This window comes from Oxyura jamaicensis, chromosome 1, assembly GCF_011077185.1.
Source record: "Oxyura jamaicensis isolate SHBP4307 breed ruddy duck chromosome 1, BPBGC_Ojam_1.0, whole genome shotgun sequence".
Lineage (NCBI taxonomy): Eukaryota > Metazoa > Chordata > Aves > Anseriformes > Anatidae > Oxyura > Oxyura jamaicensis.
In genome coordinates this window covers 46,969,299-46,990,500 of record NC_048893.1, presented here as the reverse complement: position 1 = coordinate 46,990,500, position 21,202 = coordinate 46,969,299, and the positions used below count along the sequence as shown (strand labels likewise).

Sequence of the window (21,202 nt, the reverse complement as noted above, 5' to 3'; positions counted from 1 at the left end):
AAAGCAGTGTGGAAAAATGCCCTGCCAGCTGCTCCCCTCTCATACAAATGAAGGCTTAAGTGTCTTCCCTGATCAGCTAGTAGATGAAAGAACCTTCAGATAAATTGTTTCTGTATTATTAGTGCTGCATCCACAAAGATACTTAGATGTCTGAAGGCTCAAAGGTTGAAATAAGTTGCTGGAAGCTAATAAAGTATCACACCTCAGCTGACCTACAGAAATTGGCTGTGCAAGTCAACAAAAAAAATGCAATGTGACTCACAGCAGCTCAACCCCCTTTACTATGGAGCACACTCACTCAAATTACTTGTAGCTGCCACATATTAAGAGTACAGAGTATACAGAGCTATTGAGGCACAGAAACTTGTTACCTCATACCAACTGGCTCTGGTCTGAGTAATATTTGTATTTATAAATATAAATCTGCTTTCAAAGCTCTGGCACCTGAAAAGTCATTGGTGCTTAAACTTTTACCAGTGAAGATAGCCGAGAGCCAGAAGGTCTTCTAATCTGCTGCCAAGATTCTGGGTTAGCTGAGCATTTCTAGGGCCTGTCTGATGCCTACAGCTACTTAAGATTCACAGGCTATCATGCCTGTGCTTCTTCTCCTGATACCCAATAGACAGGCTTACAGTACAAGTGCCACACCAAGAAGATCAGACTAAAGCACTGAGTATAATACACACACTCAGAAGCACATTCAAAGTAGAAAATGGCACCATCCACCTTTTACATAGCTGTGTAGAGGCTGAAGAAAAGCAGGAAGTAAGAGAATACTCAGCCAAGGGGGTTCTTGGAAGCATGAGATCATCAGCATTTTAAAAGGGATTTATAATAAAGTCCATGTTTCTAAAGAAAAGTTTTAAATTGTGAACCTCCAGTGAGTCAAAACCTTGGAAAACAAACAGAAGTCAGGTGCATGAGGATTTTTTTCTAAATCTCATGATCTCCTGCAACATGATTCATATATGTGGCCCTAACAAGTGGGTTACACATTTTGCATTACTGTGGATTCCTGGGTAGCAGTAGCTGACATGAAACATGTTGAAATTAGATTAGTCTGGAGGTAAAAAAAAAAAAAAAAAAAAAAAAAAAGCTGTCAGATGTGAACTGCATGCTTACATAGCTTCTTGGTCAAGCTGAGAACAAAAGCCAGATGGTCTGGCTGCTGATGCTGCATCCTTAGTGATAACCTGTCAAGAAAGTCCTAAGATCAGGCAAGTAGACCAAAATGACTGTGAGGTCATCTCTTCTGTCTTGACTATTTGTTTCTGCTAGTAAATATTTTTCATTAGTATTACTACCTCACCTTCCTTCAGAATGAGCTTCAGGCTACATACAAGTTGCAATCAGAGGTAGGACTGAAGCTAACTTAATGCAAAACCCTATTAGCTATAAGTAGAATGGCAGAGGCCTCAGTTATCAGATAGTACCAGGATCCTGCCCGGGTTTGTACAGCTGAAGCCAAATTAAGTGCTGTTGTAACTTCACTGCTGTTATCTAGGCTACTTGGATCAATATTTGCAAAGTAGTATCTATACACGTTGCCATCACACCTTTGAATGCAGTGTACATACAGTCACAGGTAGCTGTCATCAATGCTCTCCACTCACATAGATGCCAAAATGGGCAATTTGCCTTCTTGGTTATTTGAAACAATAAATTTTAGGAAGCAGGCTAGGTTTTATTAGAAACTATGAATCACAGTTGGAAGGACATTGCAAAGAGGTAAATGAGAACACAAAACAGAGAAGCAGTGCAGGAATTAAATCTACGTCAGTGTGAACAAAGATTTCCAACAACAGATGCTAGATATTCACTGTGACACATTTTGATTACCTTATTCTCATGAAATTACGTGAACTGAAATTATACTGAAACTTGAGGGGAAGCAGATAAGCCATGAGAAACTTCTTCAGCCTGCCAACAGGAATTTTCACTTCTGATGTACACCACAGTCTTGACCTTTTTCTGAAAGCAGTATATTATATCACAGCTATGCGTAATTTTACTTTGCAGTGCAAGTATGTATTTAAGGTAAACCATAGCATATACACATACAGTCATACCCAGAAATTGTCTCAAAAAAAAATAATAATAATAATAATCTTTGGTGATCCAAGCATCCAGGAGAGAACAGAGGCTAACAAAAAAATACCTGAAATGTCTTAGAATTTCTGAGATCTTCATCCTCTATCCAGTTTCATCTCTGTTGCTTTTATAAGCAATAATCAAAAGGCCATCCTGCAGATGCAGAGGAAAGAAGTTTCAGAATAGCAGTGCCACCTTCCTATCACCTGTCCCTGAGCACACATCCCCACGAAGAACAGCACTATCAGAAGAGCTACTGCCTTTGTATTACCTTTCATATATTCACATCGGTATACTAAATTTCTTTTAAATCTAGCCCCGGCTGTTCTCATGGGTGCTTTTTGTTTTGTTTTGCCTTTTTTTTTTTTTTTTTTTTCTGCCAATACGCAAATTCTATCTTCAGTTTCCACCTTGAGATAAAAGGTAAAGCTGGGAGCTTGTGCTACTACTTCCATCTGCAGAACCCCTTGTGTGCCAGCACCATTAGAAATTCTTCAAGCCAGAAGATGGCTATGTTTGCACAGTGTAGTGACAGTAGATATAAATACTGCCTGAGCATGTTTTGCATGTAATTTCAGTACACGTGAACTACGTGCATGCAGAAGATGGGACACATCTCAGAGAGGAAGATCTAGTGCCTGTCACCCCTCCTTTGCAACAGCTCTGGTTCTCAGTAGCCCTGCAGTAAAACCAGTTGGAATTTTTACATCACAAAAACCCCAGCTACATCACTGATAGGGCTAATGTGTTTTTCCACCTTGCTAATTAGGCATCAATAATTAGACCAACATCAGCCAGGAGTCCATCTCCAGTACAAGGCTGAAAAACATTGCTATAGTCCCCTTTACAAGTAAGATCATTGTGCTGTAACGTGTATGGAAAATCAGTGTATAAAAATTGCCATGTATGTTTGCTACAGTTTGTTAAAAAGAACTAGGAAAAGAATACAAAAACATCTTATGACATAGCTACAAAATGTGCTACCACACAAATTCAGGATTTAAGCCTTTTTTCTTTTTCTTTTTTCTTTTTTCTTTTTTCTTTTATTTATTTTTTAAATGGGAGAGAGGGGAACAGTTAGATTTAATGGCATATAACTGCACACAAAAATCAAATGAAAAATAAAAATAAAACCAAGAAGCAAACATCTCTCCAAAGTGTGTAATCTTTGCCTATCTTAAAAACTAATGCGTGCTATTGGTTGTGAAGAGGATCTTTTTAAGTTAAAAAGTGAGAAAGAGCATACATCATACACCAAAACATCTGTGGCTGATGTAGGAATTAAAATATGGAAAGATGACACAGAAAGTAAGGAGTCTTCACTCTGGACTACTGTCAATGGAAAGCTCAACTTGACTGTCACAAAGAACGAGCTGTCGGCAAACTCATCGCTGATGGTGGTCCAAGGGCTGACTAGTGCCCTTCAAACAATGGGTAGCACCAACATGAGAATGGACGGGGAACCCAAAACGTGCTGGTTGATCCCATCCATCCGCGGTTCCTCCCAATAACATTGTCATGCAGCCTAGCCAGAAGTGCAAGCCAGAGTACAAGCTGTGAGTGCCCTTAGGCACCCAATTCCTATTGATTTCAGTGGGAATCAGGCTCCTGATTTGCAGGAGTTTGTCAGGCATCTGTCACTGGGTTTTACTGCCTTTGCCTTCCAAGAGCAGGGAGAATCTTTCCTACTACACCGTTTCTGTCTCAATACCTTGTCAAGAGTAAGGGGGGAAAAATAATACGCGTGCTTCTTAGGCATGATTCATGTTCTTTTTGCAAGGAGATAACACCAGAACCAGCACAAAAAGATATATCATTATGTTTGGGTTTTAACAATATGTGACAGCACTGGTTGGTTACCACCACAGTATCATAACTCTTTCAGAAACTCTGACAGCATAGCCCAACATTAAGGAAATTCCTAGTTCTCCTTCTCTTTCCTTTGGACATCTTTGAAAATTAGCCTTAAGGCTCCACATTTGGGTTATGTTTAACAGCTGTTTTATATGCAAAATGCATTAGGATAAACTTGGGTATAGCTACCAAGGCTGTCAAGCAGTTTGTTTGCATCAATTTATAATACCACAATGGAAGCTGCAGAACCGTATGTAAGGTGCCTCCCTTTAGAATTACATTCTGTTAGTGTTCAACTCCATTTGTGAAAGGATACAATTGAGGAAAAAGACAAATATCATGTGTCAGCTATTACCACAATATACAAGTATCACATCTTGTTCTGAAACCCTGCATTCTGTGCAAGTTTCTTTAAGAGTAAAGAAAGTGCTAGAAATCATGAAGGTCAAAGAAAATGGAGAATGCTAGCACATGCTGACCCTTGTTCTACAGCATATTAGCAGAAATACGTTCCAATAACAGGTTTCAGTCTAAGAAATTCTGATTTGGAGCAGAAATTCTTCCTGTTATGGCAACAGAGAAAACTGTGCTAAATGATAAACAGTATTTATAAGACTTTTAGTCCTTAAAGTCTTACATGGTTTATGGACAAACAACCATAGACACCACTTATTTTTGCATTCCACAGTGTCATCACAGCTCTCTGGCAGTGACAGCTGACTGACAATTTATGTCCTTTTGTATAAATGAGACACAGCTACTGGTTGGACTACTCTGTTCCCAAGGGCAAAGAATCAGAAAGTTCTTTCTTTCTACAACAAGGACTCAAGAAAGTAGGACTTAAAATGTCACCCATTCCATTCCTCTACTCCAAGGCAGGACTGTAAGGTTTATACTATATTTTGGCATTTGGACTCTGTATCTAAAACAGCCTGTATCTGGTAACTAGAAGACAGCAGTGAAATCAAACCTTCCCCACCCCAGAAGAGCTTTCCACCCTGCAAGCTAATTATGGAAAAAAATATGATGAGAGATACTCCAAAAGTTGCACTTGAATTGCATGGTTTGATATGGGTAGGTTACTGTAATCTGCAGTATTGTGCTTTTAAAATGATGCTTTTAATACGAAAATTCCCAAACGCGGGAATGCCTATGTCTGCAGGCTTTGCCATTGACCAACAGCAATTTGGTATACTGTAAACAAACCAGAACAAGTAACAATGATCTGATAAAACAATACAGAAAATACTTGCTTTGATTTCTACAGAAATATTGTACAAAGTACAAATATCAGATATAACAACCGACATGTCTGTCTTGCAGGTAAGCAAGCATTCCTTTGTCACTAATGAATAAGGGAAATTAATGTTGTTTTTCTACCATCCTAAAAAAAAAACTTGATGCTTCATGTTCTTCCTGAAGAAAATGTGATTTTAAGCCTGTTTATGTACAATGTGCAGAATGATTTTGTTTCCTTCTGAATAGATTTGTTTTGTTGCTGCAACTCTACTGATGGCTTCTGTGTAACAAAAACCTCAACGTGTATTAAAAAAAAATCAAGCAAATTTTCAGAGGCATTCTTCTGTTCAGTCATCACTAGAACAAAATGTTGGCTCCTTCTTAAGGGGGAAATATCACAAATACCATAAGCAACAAAGTTCCCAAAATGGTAGCTGGCAGCAGCAGCAAACTGAAAACAGCAAACTGCCTTCACTGATGAAAAAAGCTGTATCTTAATTCAGATGGACAAAGGAAATATAATTTTTACTAGCTGTGGCTGCATCATAAAAACACGCTTTTTCTCTTTTTTTCCCTTCCCTTTTTCCCTTCATATCTACCTTTCCCTTTCACCTTCATATCTTCCTTTCCTTTCTGTTCCATTCTTTTTCTTGATGCTCACCCTTATTTTAGTTTTCAGAAATTCTTTCTGTAATTCCACCTGACCTTACTTTCAGATCAGCCTAGAACTCACTGCCTACCTACTGTTCTCAAATTCTTTTGTTAAAAAAAAAAAAAAAAAAAAAAAAAAAGTTAATTTGCAACTATTTCAAGTCCTCTTTTGCACAGCTGCAGGGAATTTTAGATGTTTCTGCAACTGAAAGAGCCGGGGGGGGGAGGGGCTTGTTAAAAGAAAGTTTGAAAAATTTGGGTTTGTTCAAAACAAAGTAAACATTGATAGTTTTACTTAACCACTGAAAAATAATCATTTAGGATTCATTCAATCCAATCTGGCCAGGGTTACTGTTTGAAAAATACCTGAAATTTTTCCTCACCAGTAGAATCAGCCTCATTGGTTAACATGAGCCTGCACAACTACTTAAGTCAATTTGTAGCTCTCTTCTGTGTAAGATTACCATTGAAGTCATAGAAATAATACTACTAGATATGCCAGTGATCCTCCTCTTCTGTAGTTTCCATGAGTACTTGTAAAAAAAAAAATTCTTCAAAGGAGGTTATAAAAAGCCCTGAAGTAACAAATTCTACAGCAGTCTGCCCATATGGGAATTTTCTTTTTAATTACAGAGAATATTTATTTTTACACTGAATTTTCAGACTTGATTTCAGTTATTCTAGGTTTCTTCATCTCCATCCATGTAGCAAGACACATTACTGAAAAGAGATGTGTTGAGAACAGAACACTTAATTTTACTTAAACTTTTATAAGATATCCACATTAACTTTACTAAGTAAAGCCCTTCTGAAGTACAGATCATAGAATCATCTAGGTTGGAAAAGACCTTCAAGATCACCAAGTCCAAACATCAACCTGACCTGCTAAGTCCCATAACTAAACCATGTCCCTACATGCCATATCCATGCACCTCTTAATACCTCCAGGGATGAGGACTCCACCACCTACCGAGGCAGCCTGTTCCAATGCCTAACCACCCTCTCAGAAAATACATTCTTCCCAATATCCAATCTAAACCTCCTTGTGCACATCTGAGATCATTTCCTCACATCCTATACTCATCACCTTAAAAAAAATTACCAACAACCACCTCGCTACAACCTCCTTTCATCACCGTAGACAGTGATGATCTTTCCCCTCAGCCTCCTCTTCTCCAGACTAAACAGCCCCAGTTCCCTTGGTCGCTCCTCATAACAATAGGTTCCTAGTCCCTTCAGCAGCTTTGTTGCTCTTCTCTGCACACACTCAAGAAACTCAATATCCTTCTTGTAGTGAGGGGCCCAAAACCAAACGCAATATTCGAGGTGCAGTCTCACCAGCACCATGTACAAGAGGACAACCACTTTCCTCATCCTACTGGCCACACTAGTTGTGATGCAGGCCAGGATGCTGTTGGCCTTCTGGGCCACCTGGGCCTGCTGCTGGCTCATGTTCAGCCAGCTGTCGATCAGCACCCATAGGTCCTTTTCTGTCAAGCAGCTTCCCAGCTACTCTTTCCCAAGCATGTATCGCTGCAAGTGGTTGTTATGACCCAGACGCAGCACCTGACACTTGGCCTTGTTGAATGTCATGGGATTGGCCTCGGCCCATCAATCTAGCCTATCCAGATCCCTCTGCAATGCCTTCTTGCCCTCAACCAGATCAACAGTGCCACCCAACTTGGAATCATCTGCAAGCTTACTGAGGGTGCACTTGATCCCCTCATGCAGATAAACGTGTTAAACAGAACTGTCCCCAAGAGTGAACTGTGGGGAATGCCACTGGTAACCAGCCAGCAACTAGATTGAACTCTGGACACTTTCAGTCCAGTCATCCAACCAGCTCTTGACCTAACTAAATGTATATGGGGACCAGATCTGTGGACCAGAACTGGGGACCAGATAATAACAGAAAAAAGAAAATGACCTTAAAGGTAAAATTGCTATCATAGATTTTCTTCTGTCTAGTCATGACGGATAAAGAATATAGCAATCAGAATTACTTTTCTTGAAATTAATGTTATTTAAATTTGCTTCTCTGAGATCTCTTCTTTATGCAGGACTTTTCAAAATCTAGCCCCATGACCCCTGACTACAGTATTTACTTCGGCTGCATATAAACTAACACATATCACTTGCCAGGATCCAGATCCTCACTCACTATTCAGGTCAAGGACTGGGCTGAAAGTTCTGGATTTAATTTGGTTACATGCGTACGTTGCTGTTTTCTGGCAGGTCATGGGAAGAAGATTGGCTGGCTTGGGGGAGCTTATGTACACATGGCTTTTTGGCTGCCACCAAAGTGTTCCTCTAGAGCTGGATGTTTGAAGATGGCTGCAGTCTCCAAGCTCAGATACAACCACGTATCAGTCTGGTGCTACTGATTTTTGTGTTCCTTGCACTAGCTGTTCCTTCACCTTCTCTTCAGATACAAGGACATGCATCTCTTTCATGTTCCTTCATTAGTAAACAAACCAGGATATATTAAAGCCTCTTTCTTCAAGTCAGTAAGAAACCTGCCTTTGGTTTCAGTGAAAATTCAGGCCCTAACAACTGAAGTTTCTTCTGTATGGTGTTTCTTCTGTATAGGATAATTTCATCTCCCTTTTGAAGACTTACAAGGATGTAGTAAGAAAAGTAAAGGCATAAAACAGTATCTGAGGCATAGGCTTCTTTTGAGCCTGCAGCAGACTATAGGTATGATATTATCATTTCAGACAAATATGATCTATGTAATGTGAAGTGTTCCAGCATGCTTACAATCTGCCAAAGGCCAGAAAATGTGACCTTCGTTTTAAGACTGTATGGAAAAAAAAAATAAATAAATAATTAAAAAATAATAATAAAAAAGAGAAGGAACTTTTCCTTCACCTACATTTTATTATTTTGCAACTCCTTTGGGTGTCCATAAGGAATTATGCACCACTCCCCTCTCCCCCCTCAGAAAAAAAGACATTGTGGCATAGAAGTATAATTTCAGTTCACACTAGAAGACATTCTTCTCACTGAAGTACAGTTAAGCCCCACAAAGTGCCAAAAAAACCTGCCAAAAAGTAATGTATTTACAAGTTAGTTTCACATGTTGGCATTATTTACTTGTCTGATCTTACATTCAGGGCTTGATCTATGTGGGGGGGGAACATGTAATGCCATGCAAGGTTGTTTGGCTGTATGACTGAGAAAATGACTTTACAGTTTTGAACTGTTTGTATAGAAGCAAAATACAGAAGGGTATTTCCCTCCCAAGGGAAACATAGAAACTACCTGTTGCTTCTGAGGTTTAAAGTTTTCCCTTAAAAGGTGTAAGCATCTGTTAAGGTGTAAGAAAAGGTGTAATCAGCTGTTTGAGTACAATTCTTATGTATACATGAACATTTTCCTCTCCAATTTCCAGCTTGGAGTGCAACATTTTTCATCATACTCTTAGATCAGGATTCTAACAATGGTTCCTAGTGCAAATTTCCAGAGAAGAGAGAAGCAAACCAGTCCTGTCTGCTTTGAACGAGATGGAAATAGCAACAAATGTAAATGAAGAAAATAAACCTGTAGGAATGTTTTCAGATAATTGTCATTGTCCAAAAACTTTAAATTGGTGGAATCCTTGAAAGTTAATTGACATAAACTCAGGTTGCATCACTGAATTTGAAGTAGTAAGATAGACTTGCATCACTGCAGAGCCTCAGTCGCAGTTTAAATTGTCACTGCCTCTAACTTCACAAGAATGAAAGAGAAAAGCACATCTTCCTACCTTGTCAGTTACTGGAAGACTTAGGGAAAAAAAAAAAAAAAAAAAAAAAAAAAAAGTTGTTAAAATTAAAAAGTAATGTTTTTTTAGGACATTTCAGTGAATATGTAGTATTTAGCAGTAACCAGACTACATATGAAAGGGAAGATGAAACAGTAGAAGGTACTTGCATGGCCTTAATTTACATGGCAATTGACAACAATCACAATCTGCAATGATTTATAAGTGCCTTACACCATTCACCACTGAGACAGAAAAATGGGATTCCCGTATTATTTAAGGGGAGTGCAATCCCTCTCAAAACATGGGAGTCTGGCGTACACTACTGAGTACTGAAAATCTTAAGACTAAGCAGCACCGAACTCAACTGGGAAGGGAGGATGAGTTTCTTTGGATCTTCATGTGACAGATCTGGCCACAGCATGAATCCATCAGGATCCTTCAAGAAAGGAAACTCAGATTTGAGCCCTAAGCAACTATTTTTAGAGACAGGAAAAAAAAGTGTGGAAGGGAGGAGGTTGCAGATGTATAAAAGGGCAAGACAACCTCTGAAAATACATTGCATTGCCACAAAACAACTTTAACGTATTCCTGCCAGTGCATAAACTCCTTTGCAAACCACCACAGATTAGACATTAGGGCTAAAAAGTGTGGAAGGCATTGGATAATATTTTTCTGCATACTTCCAACTTTGTGAGCCAGTCAAGCTGAGATGACAGCTTGGATCCCAACTGTGGCTTAGGATATGCTGTGCACCATAGAACTTCCTCCCCATAAGACACGTTGTTTAGGAGTTACATACTCTGTGGCCACCTGACTTTCAAAGTTCCTTCAAAACATTCCTAGTGTTATGTGTTAAATCACACTGCCTTAATCCAAATCTTTTTCAGCCACTGTTATTGACTAGAAAATATTTGGCTTGATAATTTATGGGATCTGGGAGAGATAAATTTCAATTTATATTCACAAAAAAAGGTACTCCGTAGTGATCTGACCATGAAATAAAATTATCTAAATAGCTGGATTCCCATCCAGCTTTTATCTTCAAGTGAAATAAGTTTAGAAGATAATTTCCTAGCTTACGTAAAATGCAGTTAAATATATATCAGACTTTCCTCTTCCCCCCCCCACCCCCCCCCCCCAACACACTACAAATTTAGTTTGCAGTATACACTGATAGTACAGTAGGAAAAGACCGCTGACCGTGATCCAAACTTTGCTGCCCACCTAGTGAGTTGTCTTCATGCAGGTAAAATCTGACTCCCATTGTTGTCTTATGCTGGACTTCAGGTGCAGAGTAATATATTTGTCTACTTTTCTCCTATATGTTTACTTCATAAAACATTACTCAAAAGGAGAATACCTGAAGGCACAGTTTCTTCAGATCACTTTACATTTGAAACTGCATTCAGTATTTTAAAATACTGAGTCTTTCCACTCAGAAATACCATGAGGTAATATAATGTACATCAAGTTATAGCTCATAAGGTGGCAAACATTCAAAAGCTATATGCAGGTAAGATCTCTTAAAATATCTGCCAAGAGAGCAGTTCTGTGGTTTCATCTCTGGAAGTACGTGGTCCCTTAGAAATGAGACAGAAGCAGTTTCTTTGCGTGAATCAAAATCATTGTAGCAGAAGTTGGTAAAATAACGTATCCTATCTTAAAATAAACTAACATCTTAGTACAATGCATGCACATTATATTTTAAAACTGTTTAGGACAAGCAGTGTCAGCATAAGATTGAAATATGTACAGCAAAGTACTGGAACGACATGTTCATTCTTTGCATTTATTCCTTTTTATTATATAAGTGGCCTGTACATTGAGTTCAATTGAGGACAAAAGGAATGGCAGACATTACTTCATAGTTAAATGGGACTGCTTCACTTTTGTTGAACAGGAAAACGTGCAATTGGAGTTCACATAATACAATGAGTTTGCGATTCTGCCATGCTTGGGAATGAAACAGCCTTATGACCCCTAATGCTGGGGCAATGCTTACGTACCATACTCGCAGTACACTTACAAAGCATAATCCCAATTCTACAATTGGATTTAATCAGGTCACTTTCATATATATGAAGTCCAAAAGAACTTTACCAAACCTTTGTTAAAAGTCCATCTGGCAGGTATGAATAGGACACAAAACTGATGCAAAGAGGTAACATTTTTCTTTTTTTAATCTTTTTTTTTTCCTTCCCAGAGATGTCATTGAGAGATAATCAGAGAAAAACAGAGAAAGAAAGGGGATAACAGCTAAAAAGCATTACTCAGCCTCTATATTACTGAGTTTTACTTTATGGTTCAGTTTCATTTATTTTACTGGACTCTGATGCCACTTATGATGCATCTCTTGAAATTATGTGCACTTAAGTCAACAGTTTTAGTCTTACTATCAGGGGAAAACTAGTACCCAATTGCAAACTGAGCACCCAGCTGCAAAATCTGGTTAAAGCCACATTCTAAAACAAGCGTCTTTACTCTAAGAGATGATTTCAAAAGGCATGTCACCACTTCAATAGTGACAAATTTGCAGCTGCAAATGCAACTGGTCTTTTAGCATTTCCATAATCAGGATATGAATTGCAAAGCCTACACCTTCTAACCATCTAAACTTGATTCATCCTCAGTCAAATTCTAAACCCGTATTCCAAACTTAATTTAGACTGAAATATCTTCATTTCTATTAAAATGATAATACATATAGAGAAGTGCTGCTTTGGTGGGTCTTCCTTACAAGTTTCATGCTAATACGAGCAAAATCTAAACATATACATTTAAGGACCATGGGATCCTTCATCTCTTCCTAAGATGAGTCTTCACTATTCAAGCAGAGGGGAGGTGCAATAAACAATGAACCACAGAGACCAGGTCCTTTATTGCCATTAGAACAAAAGAGGCTGTTTGTGACAAGATTTACTTTTCCACTGATGCATTGCCATCATCATACATTTTTCTTATATACATTTAAAGATGTTTCATTGAAACTTAAAAATAGTAACCCTCAAGAAATAATACACAAATCAAAAGAAGCCTCATCCTTTTCACATTTTGGTCTTTGATGTCCTGTGAAAAATATTAAAACTGATTACAAAATAAGAAATAAGGTGCGATGTAAGTTCTTGTTCCAGACTTGTATTTTTGTATAGAATTTACATAAGTGAAGTTTAAGGACCAAGATTTGATTCTTTGAAAACTTAGAGTTTTTTTCACCTACCCTTTGCCCATAGTGAAAATATTAAGCACTCACTCAGAAGGATCAACTTTAATTTCATCAGAAATATTACTCGTTTATCTCAGTAAATGCAGGTTCCAAACACAATGGAAAAGGAAGCTTTTAAAACTAAATTTTAGTACTGATAAGATGCATAACTGCTGAAATTTTGCAAGTTCTTAAAAGTCCCACATGGTCAATTGAGAATGAGATGGACTCAGCACTGTCTATGAAAATCTGCATGCACTCCCATGCACACAAGTAAGGGATCCTTGAGATAAAGCTGAAAACAGTGTTTTAGGAAATCTTACGACAACCAGGGAGCTACAATATAATAACATAAGTCAACTAAGTTTGTATGAACAGTTGTATCTAATTAGGTCAGTGAAGTAAAGTTAAAGCTTGCACAAGCATGATGAAGGTTTGGAATTTGTTGAAATAATTTAATTTAATAAGGCAATAAATGAAGTACTGTAGCAAAAGTTTATTAAAAAAACAGTCTTCAGACAAGTGAAAACACAATTACAATACAATCACAATGTCATAAGCTAGAAACTGAAGAGATAGTCTACCAATACTAGCAACAGAGAGATCAGAAAAATCCTAAATCAATAAGAATATTTTCCTCTTCCTAAGAAAGACTTAATCACTGCAATAAAGAACATTTTTTTCTGTGGAGGAGTCTGAAAGAGCTGGCTGTATTCCCAAATTCAGGAAATGGCAAACTTTAGTAAAACAATGGACAAACCAACTGTTATTGTGATTCAGCTTTACAAGCAGTAACAACGCAAAAGGTATTAATTTACAGCATACTTACACTAAAAGCCACTCCCATCAAGATTTTAACAGTTGTCATCATAAGAATAGTAAAACCAGAACCTCATTAAACTGAAAGAAGTGAAGCTGTTAACGCACACCTCAATAAGGAGTTGTATTTCAGAATCAAACACCCCTAGGCTTTGAATTAAAGTTACCCGCATTTGTTGTCTCTTAGGACATAGTCCAATAAAACCGTTTACTCAGCCTCTGTAGGAAACAAGCAGTAGTTGTAATAATGTAGAATAACTAACACCCAACTCACTACCTGTGGGAGGAACTCTGGGAGGAAAACTTGTTTTGAGTCCACATTGTTGCATTTTTTTCATTTATCTTCCTAAAATTTAGGAGAGACATTTTAAATTTCTATCAAGAAAATGTCTGCATGAGTGAATGCACTCTAAAGACTGCATATGTACCTGCATACGTATACTGGACTCCCCTCATATAATTAGTATGAGGGTTTAAAAAATCTTATGAAAACATAGGCAACTTTACACAGATACTTATAAAAATATACAATTTAAATCATTTAAATAATAAATATGGATTGTTCCATAATTAAAAGCACCTCATTCAGAGCACGGTCCCATGGATCAGAGAAACAACTAGAAGCTCCCTGCCTATCTCTTGCTAATTTAGAGCTTCATTGGTCTCAATGCTGTATAGTTCTGTCTAGTCTGATGATCTTTCCCAAGTATCAATTCTATCTCTGAGGACCTGGAAAGTTCTCCAGAAACAGTGAAAATAAATGCAATCTTTCAATAAAATTTCCCTTTCTTAAAAAAAAAAAAAAAAAAAAAAAAAAAAAAAAAAGAGGTTGAAGGACTCCTAGCTCTCCTAGCTAGCTCTAACACCATTTTTGTTAGATGCCATCCCCATATCTATGCCATTTCATTGTAACCATAGGGGGAAAACACACTCTACCTGCTCAGAAGCTCAGCATAAGAACCCCAACCACATGGAAACCACTAATCTAAAATCCAGAGCCACCATAGTGACTTCCTGTTGCTATCAACACACAAGTTTGCATGTTTATCTTCTGATGGCCCATAAACTTGTGTCCTTGCACATTTCTCTACATGCAAAAGCGAAATATGCACACATCTGTGCTTTGACCCCAGCAGAGCCCCTGTGCAGTTTAAGTACTGTATGATCAGCTTGAATGTCTAGGTGTCTTCAAGTAACCCATGATCAATCTTACACTTTTGTAAGGGTTGATAAAGATGATAATGACTATGATAAAAAGATTGGTGGGGTGCTTATTATGAGTCTTCTCCACCCACATTGACCTGTAGATCTGAGCATTTTTAAAGGGTGCTTCAGAAGAGAAAGGTTAAGCCTGACTAAACACATCAGGATCAAAAGTCAACATTTTGGACTGAAGACTTCAGAGAGAAACACTCAGGTTCTTTTATTGCTTTCTCTGCCACCACACCTTTGCATTAATCACTTTTTCCAATGACCTGTTTGGATCCTGCAACGTAACAGCACTCAAAACATTGTTCAAACATCTAAGAAATCATTACACTCTACTACCAAGTTTTCCCTTTCAAATCCAACTAGACATAAAAGAATAAAATCTAGTCACTGTTAACTTCTCACATAGAATTACCTTTTTCCTTTTATAGAGTGATAGCATTCCACCCCCAAGACCACCACATTTCTGCGACTCTAGTACTCAGCTACTGTCAGCAAGATGTGGACAAAAAGAGGGAAGAGGGAAATACCATACCAAAATCATTAGGTTAAACAATACACAACACTACATCAATACTTGGTGTCAGTGGATTCACCTCAGTGACTTATGTTTGGGTGGTGAGGCACTGGCACGGGTTGCCCGGAGAAGCTGTGGATGCCCCATCCCTGGAGGTGAACACCTTGAACAAGGCCAGGTTGGATGGGGCTTTGGGCAGCCTGGTCTGGTGGGAGGTGTCCCTGCCCATGGCAGGGGGTTGGAACTGGATGATCCTTAAAGGTGCCTTCCAACCCAAACCATTCTATGACTTGTTGAACTCATAGCTACACAAAACAGTCTCCATTCCTATTTAGGACTGTTCCTCATAAAGCATAGTTTGTTCAAGCCTCCAATATTTTTTGTGCTACAAGTTCCTATTTATTTTTTTACTACATAGTCAGAAAAAAAGATGGGCATTATCATACTAGATACTATTCTAGATTTATACAGTGTCATATCAAAAATAGACAAGCTAAAATAGTCAGTAACCTAGCTACACAAACATACCTAGATAAACATAGTAAATAAATGACCTATTCTGTGGGACCTGGGTGGCAAGTCTAGCCAAGCAGATTCCTGTTAGATTAGGAAGATTGCCTAAATGGCAGCCTATCCTTCCATTTTGATGCACCTGTTAATAATACAACGCAACCACCGATTTATTGTAATCCAGGCTTCTAGCATACAGAAAGAAACACATGGTTTTGAGGTAATTCCACTACCAACTCTTTGACTCACCCCATTGCTGGAGACTACACTCCAATGTAGAAGTAACCAAAGTGAACATATGCCAATTTTTTGGGAACCTAATCACAGTCTGATCTCCTCTGTACCTTAAACTAGGGCTTTGGAGCAGCTGAAGTTTAGTACAGCCTTGCTGCAGCTGTGGGAGTGGTAACACAGGTAACCAAAGGTAGACTTCCAAAACTGTTCAGGTATTTTCTCAACTTTGAGTCAGTGAAGTCCTATTTTCGCAAGAAAATCAACTCCCCAAAAAACTAGGCGTATTTTACCCTGTTGTATTCAGGAAACTGAAAGGGGGTCAATGTAGAGTCTACTTATAATAGTACAAGCTTCATGGAAGTTCACTAATAATTCTAAGTGTTGGCTGGTAAAGCAAAATTTCACTGCAATCACTATAAGGCACAACTTTACCATTGAACAAGTCTAGTAGTTAATACAGTCTCCCCAAATGATCACTTACAGCAGGAATAGTCTCCTACTAGAATTAACTCAAAATTTGAATCATAAGGGAGTTACAGCAATGAATTAATAACAAAGGAGGAGAAAGTACTACAGATCAAACCATAGCATGCATTGCTCAGAGGAAGAATATTTATGAACGCTAGGACATTTATTAAACATTAGGACATCCTACTAACAATGCCCTACTGGCTAAGGGACTTAAACCCACGTTTAAGGTTAAATAAACTCACAGAGAATCTGAAACACACAATGATCCTAATTCATACTTACATGTTTCATGAAGCCTGGCAAAATTCTTAGGGTTTCGGATTGTCTCTATTAAAGACAGAAGAATTTTGCACCAAAAAAAAAAAAAGCTATATAGTTGTGTAAAATACTACATTTTATGTTTTGCTCAAAGAAGCTCAATTTTAAGCAAATCCAAACCAATCACTATCCACTTTTCCTGAGCCCATGAAATACACACAAAAGCATAAAATACTCTTAATATATGAAAGCAAACATGCTCATGGGTCACTCCTCACAGGCATCAAAGCAACACTAGCTCCACTTTTACATAAAAGGCATGATTATCAAGCTGGATTGGCAGACACTATAACTGCATACAGCTCATGCAATTTGTTTGATGAGAACAACTTAAAGAAGATACTTGTTGGCAGCTGTAGCAGTGCTGCAGATTCACCTGAAAAGATGGGAGCCCTATGGATTGGGAATGCAACCCTGTGGTGAGCATGTCTGCCTTTTCTCTTTAAAGCTCATTTTACAGCAAATGCAGGTAAAGACCTGCCTCTAAGGGAAAAGACACTGGGACATACTGAAAAAACTGCTTTTTGCAGAAGCATGATTGAGAAACATGTTCCGTTTTTGAAAGTTAGTCTTTCTGCTCAGTGTGCACCAGAAGAGAGTGTGTATTCAATTTGGCAAGCTTTTTGCCACTTTAAAGTATTTTAAGATTAACGCTAGCATTTTTGTAACTGCTAAATCCTTAGAAAGATGACTTTTTCTGTTTGCAGGGAAGTTAGTCTGGCGCTGCTCTCATTTGCTTCGTCATAGCTAACCACAGAGCAGTACGAAATCTCAGAGCATTCCCTTCTGTTGTATCACCTCAAATGAGAACTAAACCCATGAACGCTTATCTTCTCCTATACTAAGCCTTCATATATATATTCAAACATGTGTAAGATTTTTTTTCTGGTTTTTGGAAAGATGCTAATCTGTATGGCTGCCGGGTTAACCTCACCAGCCTCAACGCTACAGTTATTGTAAGCTCTGCTGACATGATGACTGGGCCTACAGCTGCAGGCAGCCTTTCACTGGGCTACAATGCAGCTGAATGAGGATTTACTGTTCCAAAAAGCCACACAATGCAGCACTGGAGGGATGCACTCTAAATACACTGTTCACTCCTGAACTTTGGGATTTTTGTGCTGGCTTAACTGCTGTATACCAAAGAAATGTTATAACCCTGACAGCACAAATGATCGCCCAAAACGATAACTAAAGGCACGAGTTTCCTTCGTGTAACTGATTTGATGTGCTATTTGCAGACATGAGAAAAAAAAAGAAAATAAGTATATGTTTCTCTCCTGACTAAATGTTAAGTAGAGGACTGAAAGTTCCATCAAATATTTCATTTTTATTAACCATAATAAACCAAGAGTGGAAAAAAAAGTTACATAAAACTTGCCAGAACATAGTTATTGAACGCTGCCGTTTCTAATCTGGGCAATAAATGTAGGTCAAGGGAGCTGGAAAATCTAATTACTCTGTAAATTTTTAAACCTGTTTCTTTCTTCTCAAGGAAAAGAAAATCGTTCCCTTGCATTTAAGCAGACTTCACTTAAAGTGTAACTACAGTGAGGCGGAGAGTTATTTTTGTCTGAACGTAGAGGCTTTTGAACTTCCTTTAACAGTGTCTCTGCATCTTGCATGGTTTTCTCAGCTTTGGTTCACACTTGTACTCAAGGTATCATCAGTTATTTCACAATTACCATTGCTATTGTGGAAATTCCAGGGACACCCTTCACATAAAAGAGCCACCTCTGAACAAAACTGACCTTTGGTACACCACTGTAGCAGTTCCTTTATGTAATATCCTATACAATCATGACTTGATACCTAGTATTCATACACTGCATAAACTAAACATGAGGCAATGCATCATTACAGAATGACTGCTAATATGAATGTGATAGCATTGTAAATGTTAATTATTTACTGATGATTTAACTGTTTCCACAAACGTGTTGCTGACTGCTGTGTCTCGATAGACCACGTAACTTAAGACTTACAAGAGGATAGAATATTAAAAAAAAAAAATACAAAAACTTGAAGCCTTTTGCAGATTCCATTCCAAAACCAGGGTCCACTGAAGAATCACAAGGCCAAAGAAAAAGATACAGTTTCAGACATTTTATTCCTAGCCCAATTAATCTCAACCTTTCTAAAACAAGTTGGTGGCGTTTTTTTTTCCTAGGAAAAAAAAAAAAAAAAAAAAAAAAGAAAAGAAAAAAGCACCTCTCAGAACAATCCCTCAGGGTCTAGAAACCAAAACAACCTGCTGCTTCACTTCTTAGATTCATCTGTCATTATTTTACTCATTATTTTATTTGTCTGTATTCACAAAGGGTTGCTTTGCTTTTGTGTTTTTTTTCCCTAACCTCTGATGTAAAATAAAAGCCTCATTACATGTAGGTAAAAGTTAAGGCTTCTAGAAAAACAACGAGAGCCCCAGCAGACTTACAGATCATTGGAGCTGTTACTGTTTGATGACACCTGGATGAGAAAAGGTAACTACGGACAGCCTACATTTCTTATTGACTGGCCCATCTTGCAGAGCTCTCTCTTCCAGCTCCTACCTCTGTGATACGTGACGAAGAACCACAGAGTTTCACAACAGAGAGAGGATTTGTATGTTGTGTTCTGATTTGGCAGTCAAATGTTTTGTTTGTTTTTTGGGGGTGGGAGGGGTGAGTTGTACAAAAGTGGAAAATTTGGCCTAAGCCCATGTGATCTTTGGACAGTGCTCTCGTTATGTATAAATCCTAGTTTTGAACTTCCTCCAATTGCGTTGGGAGGTGAAACCTCCCAAACAAAAAAAAAAAAAAAAAAAAAAAAAAAAAGGTAATTCAAGAACCATAGCAAAGGCTTAAAACATGTCTGTCGTAAAAGGTAAACCCTGAAACAGCAGCTCAAAGAACACCCCAAAGTAAGCGAGTTCTATGGCAAGGGTCTTTTATGAAATGCAGACCAATGGCAAGATTCCTTTTTTCTAAACTACGTGAGTTGCTTGAATACACGTGTATGTTGGTTGTAGGCGGCAAGGTGAAATCTAAGAAATATTGGTACAGAGACTGTGTGATATTAATTTGTAGCCCTTGAGTTTAATTACACCATACCAGACTGTTTTCTGCATTATGGACAAGTTCATGAATACAAGTATCAAAAACATGTTTTTTTAATCTCTTCTTTGGCATTCTCAAATGTTTCAGACCTCAGTCCTTTACCTTGTGAACTAGCAATTTCAGATACTGATAGGATATTTTTCCTTCCCTTACATATATATATGTATGAATGTATGTATGTATATGTATATATTCTGGTTAAATAACTATTAAAACTATATGTAGCCTAAGGTCTGACTGATGACACATAGCAATAAATGAGAGCCGGATCTGACTGAAGGAGAAGGAAAAGAGCGAATCTGCCAGACCATTTGCCAGGTGCCTTCTAGAATAAAACACATTTATAGAAGTAAAATAATGAGTAAAAGTGAAATCAAATTGGAGTTTCTTAATCTTTGTGTGTTTGAGATTACAGTTTACAACTTTAATATAAAAATTCAGTAAGAATGTGTTTTCCCACCTTTATCTTCCACTAACACTTGAAGTTTTCAAGCGTGACATTGCAGAGCATCATTGCACGTGGCTTGCACTCTGGAGAACAAAAGCTCCAATTTTTCCTGACTAGCCAGCGATGATGAACCACGGCCCTTTTACGGCATGCCAGAAAATGCATATACGGGTCTGACCTGTACATACACATATACAGATTGACCATACACAGGTCAATCCTGTATCAACAGGATTGAAATATAGATATATATATTTATATATATATATAAGGATGAAAAAGCGTATGTGTTCTGGTGCAGGGAGGATAGACTTTTTAAAGCAAGTGGTCCACTCTGAAAGCATGAAGTCCTTTTTGGTCCTCTATTAAAAAGCATAATGTCTCTTTTGTATAGTGTTTCATCAAATAGGATTCGGATTAAGGAGAATGCTTATGCAGCGTCGTGGATGGGGGATTTCTGCCAGTGCAGGCTAACTCGTGCCCAAGTACAGGCTAACTCATGCTCGGGCAGTAGGGGCTCTGGTGGCCACCTGCCACCCCGGCCTGCACTGAGGCGCTGAGGCGAGGAGCGCTCCCCGTTGCGCTCTGGGCTGGGCGTTGCGGGGCTCCACGACCAGCAGGAACTAACCCACACGGCACCGGAGCCCCTCCTGCCCGCCAGCAGCCCGGGCAGGCCCGGTGCCCGCCTCACCCGGCCGTCAAACGAGCACAGCTCCCTCCCACCGCCGGCCCTTCACCGGTGCCCCCCCCCCACCAAGCGCCGGGGCCCCACCCGCCGCCGCCGCCGCCGCCG

General features: G+C 38.6%; 2 long non-coding RNA genes across 3 annotated transcripts in view; one reads left to right on the top strand and one right to left on the bottom strand.

Moving 5' to 3' along the window:
• The window catches only part of LOC118173604, a 30,002-nt gene extending 13,105 nt beyond the window's left edge, over positions 1-16,897 (bottom strand). Inside the window, exon 1 of the long non-coding RNA XR_004754303.1 lies at positions 16,828-16,897. This is a non-coding gene — a long non-coding RNA (uncharacterized LOC118173604). The remainder of the gene's footprint in view (positions 1-16,827) is intronic.
• LOC118173599 lies at positions 1,559-14,941 on the top strand. Of its 2 annotated transcripts, XR_004754301.1 has the most exons (4): positions 1,559-1,569; positions 4,526-4,531; positions 10,230-10,362; positions 14,930-14,941. It is a non-coding gene; the product is annotated as an uncharacterized LOC118173599 (long non-coding RNA). The 2 variants fall into 2 exon arrangements; XR_004754300.1 differs by lacking the exon at positions 14,930-14,941 and having other exon boundaries at positions 10,230-10,377.
• Positions 16,898-21,202: the final 4,305 nt, after the last annotated feature.